This window comes from Arachis duranensis, chromosome 5 (genome assembly GCF_000817695.3).
Source record: "Arachis duranensis cultivar V14167 chromosome 5, aradu.V14167.gnm2.J7QH, whole genome shotgun sequence".
Lineage (NCBI taxonomy): Eukaryota > Viridiplantae > Streptophyta > Magnoliopsida > Fabales > Fabaceae > Arachis > Arachis duranensis.
The window spans coordinates 14,742,604-14,746,621 of NC_029776.3; the positions used below are offsets into that span (position 1 = coordinate 14,742,604).

Sequence of the window (4,018 nt, forward strand, 5' to 3'; positions counted from 1 at the left end):
TTTATAATTAAATAAAATATATGGAATTAATGTGTAATTAAATTTAAAAAGGACTATTTAGTAATTATTAAAAAACATTTTAAAAAACATGTTCTGAGACCACCAAATTCGGTGTTGTTTTAGTGTTGTACTCGTTATAAGTTAATTTTGTATAACTTAAAAAGTAATGAATAAAGAGAACGAATATTTTTTTTTTGGTTTACCCAAACGGTATCCTCCAACCCGACAGGTTAAGGACTAATCCGTCGCGGATCTGAGCTCCATTTAAGGGTCTGCCGCTGGCCAATGAGTTGCTGCATGCACAAGGCAGGGTTCGAACTCCCGACACTTGCTTAAGCGGACGAGTGAGCTGACCACTCGACCAACCCAAGTTGGTTAAGAGAACGAATATTAAATACCTAAGTATGGCACTACTAGATTAACATTTTTGGGCTCTCCTATTTTCCAGGACCATGCTGGATAGTGGATACAATATATCTCTCCCCACTCACTAACACATAATATTTTGGGAGGTTGGGGGCTCCCCAAAAATCTGCTTTCTCCAAGGCCCACACCCAATAAAAACCCACACGTCCAACCAGCCATGAATCAACAGCTCAAGTTATGTTTATGAAAACAGCTAGGCTCACTCCATCTAAGCCTACACCGAATATCTACCCTCGCAGCCCCTTCCGTTTTGCAACCCAACGGCACACGTGTCTCATCTCTAGGCAGAAAAAACAATATCTTTACATCTTTCCCAACTTTGACTTTACAGTAGAGCGACCCATAGAGAAAATATACAATCATCTACCAGTGAATACACCAAAAACGATATAGACTTGGTGCATATTCACCTCAGTTATATGAACAAATGAATAATGTTCAACACTTGAAACTTTAAGCAAGCATGGAAGTACACAATAATTTGCTCGTCGCACACAAAACATCTTAGACTAACAAGAACACAGTAAACAGAAACAAACTAAAAAAAAACTAGTTTCAGTAATAGCAATTCTGCAATCAGAAACAGGGCACACATACAAACACCACAGCTAAAGTCAGATGGTATTAGTAACTAAATACATGAAAACATTAAAAGTTGTCATTCCAAAATTCCAAAAGGTAATAAAGAGGAAACAATGCCAATTCCAAAGAAACAAGGATGCATGTGAAATACTCCAAAAGAAGGTCTGTAGTCAGCACTCAGCAGGAGCACAACTCTTGTCTCTTCCACGGTATCCATCACGGTCACCAAATTTGTGCTCTCCCTCAAAGCGAGGTGAACCCCCTGTTCAATCAACCATAACACATGTTGGCAATGAAACAAGATGAAAAACAGGAGTAAGAAAGCAGGCAAGAATGATGAATTTCCTGAGACGGTCACTCGGTGGCCGCCAAAAGGCCTTCTAAATGGCTTGGCCTGCTTCTTGAGAGTGGCAGGGACGATTTCAGAAGGAAGGTTAAGGTATGTCCTGAGATGCTCGATGCGTAGTTGGTGAGGAACTAATAATAGTGCATCCAGGTGAATGTCTCCTTAACATTCCTTGGATTTGAAGCTCTGCATCAGCTTAATCACCTGCAGAATAGGCACATCAATCTCAAGGTGCTTCGCAAGATTGAAGTCCTTCTTCACGTAGCATACTCCCTCTACAAATGAATTCATTCAATCTAGAATTCATTAAGTAGGAGAATATATCAAACAAAATGAGCGAACCTTGGGATAGGTATTTGCAGATCTCCATGCGGTTCTTCTCCAGAATGATCTGAAGAATTGAGAAACAAGAGAATGAATTGAAACAAGAGAAACAAGATTATTCTGTCATATTGAAGATGTTGACCTGAGTTGTCTAGGTGATGTGCATATTCCGATCCTTTGCTTAATGAGGAGGCTTGCATTGGTCTTATAACATCCGTGACTATGAAGGAAGTTAAGGCAGCTGTTTTTAACATGAACTCCTTTAAAGTTTTTATGTTGGATGGTTTTCAAGTGTTTTTCTTTAAAGAATACTAGAAGATTATTGATTTTAATATTTAGAATATGGCCAGACAGGCTTTCTTGAGGGTCGCTATCGATTCCAACATGATGGAGACCATAATTGTTCTTATTCCAAAGGTGGAAGCATCGGTATTTATGAAGGATTTTAGGTCTGTTAGTCAGTATAACATTATTTATAAGATTATTACAAAGATTCTGGTCAATAGAATCCTTCCTTACCTTATAGACATTATTAGTCTTCTTTAAAGAGGTTTTATTCTAGGAAGAAAAATTTCTGATAATATCATTATTCTGCAAGAGGAGCTTCATTTCATGAAATAAACTAAATTGAAGAAAGATATTTTGACATTTAAAACTGATCTTGAAAAGGCTTACGATAGAGTAGACGAAAGATTTTTGGAACAAATGCTAACTGACTTTGACTTCCCTCGTTTCATTATCAGATTGATTATTAATTGTGTCATAACCTCTTCTTTATTTATTTTTTGGAATGGTGATAGATTGAATGCTTTCTCTCCTAGGCATGGACTTAGACAAGAAAATCTCATGTCGCAGTATTTTCTGTGTTGTGTATAGAGCATTTGGTTTGTTTTATTAATCATCAAGTAAAGATGGGAGTTGGAAGTCAGTTGTTATTTCTAGAGGGGGACTAGAATATCTCACTTAATGTTTGTGGATGATTTACCTCTTTTTTTTTTTTAAATAAGAAAATGGCAAGTTAAAATTGTAATGACAGTCATGAAAAAATTTTGCAAAATTTCGGGGATGAAAATTAATGTAGAGAAGTCCAAATCGTTGTGCTCCAAAAATGTTTCATCAAGAAAAAGAAGACAATTTTACTAGTGTTTGCTTTATTAAATTTGTTTAGGATTTGAAAAAATATCTTAGAGTTAATCTCAGTCACTCCAGAATAACTCATGCCTCCTTCAATGAAGTTTTCAATAAGGTTAGGAGAAGATTGGCCAGCTAGAAGGGTAAATTATTCAACAGGATTGAAAGACTTTGTTTGGTTGATTCGGTTATAGTGGTAATTGGCAATATCTGCTTAAATCTGTATGGTACTATGCGAGAATAATTGAAAACAGTAAAAAACCTTAGGAAAACATTTAAAATTAAAAACCGAACACTAATTTTAAAGGTTTGCCCCGAAATTGGGCCAAACGGACCAAAAACATTAACGGATTAGACCAAATCCAAATTAGACCCAAGCTCAACATATATATAGACTTAAATGAAGGTCATTCAGCCTCAAACACAACATAAACACACTAAGGGCAGCTGCATGAGTTGAGAGAGAAGAGGAGAAGAACACTATTCACTTCTCATTTTAATCGACCATATCTCGAGCTACAGTGTTCTGATTCGCGTGCCGTCAGCGGCTACGCGAAGCTCTCACCGAGCCCGTTAGTTCTATCTAACCTTTGTTGGTAAGATTTCGAATTTTCATCTCATCTCCTCTGCCCTAAAAATCCAAAAATGTGGATAATGGTTTTGAATGAATTTTTGTGTTTTTTTTATTGTCTAGGTGGTACTTAAGGTTGGACAATTAGTGGTTTGTTCCCCAAACACCATCGAGAAAGGTAAGAAAACTCTTTATCTTGTAAAATTGTAATTATGGTGAATCCTAGGTTGATTGGTTATAGGTTATGTGTATATATAGCTTGAAGTTGTGATTGTTGGCATTTATTTGGAGCTTTGGATTGATTGTTGGTGATTGGAGGCTTGAGTTGGACTCAATTTTAGAATTTTGGCATATTGAGAATCGGCCAAGATATGGTTTCAATTTCCTCTATGTAAAATATAGTATTTCTGGACACTTATACTAGTGACCTATAGGATAGATTTGGATTGAATTGGTTATTGAGCTTGTTGATTGATGATGTATGATGAATTGATGACTTTGATGATTTTGGATGAATATTGTTGTTGATGTTAACAAATAGTGTTGAATATTGATATTGAGTATGAATGAGGTTGATGTTGATAATTTGTTAGTGATACAATGATGATTGATGATTGTGTTGGGTGAGGAATTATTTT

The 4,018-nt window shown here is 36.1% G+C and overlaps 1 pseudogene; it reads right to left on the reverse strand.

Annotated features, from left to right (window-relative positions):
- Positions 1 to 1,130: 1,130 nt before the first annotated feature.
- LOC127747808 (40S ribosomal protein S10-1-like) lies at positions 1,131 to 1,763 on the reverse strand (annotated as a pseudogene).
- Positions 1,764 to 4,018: the final 2,255 nt, after the last annotated feature.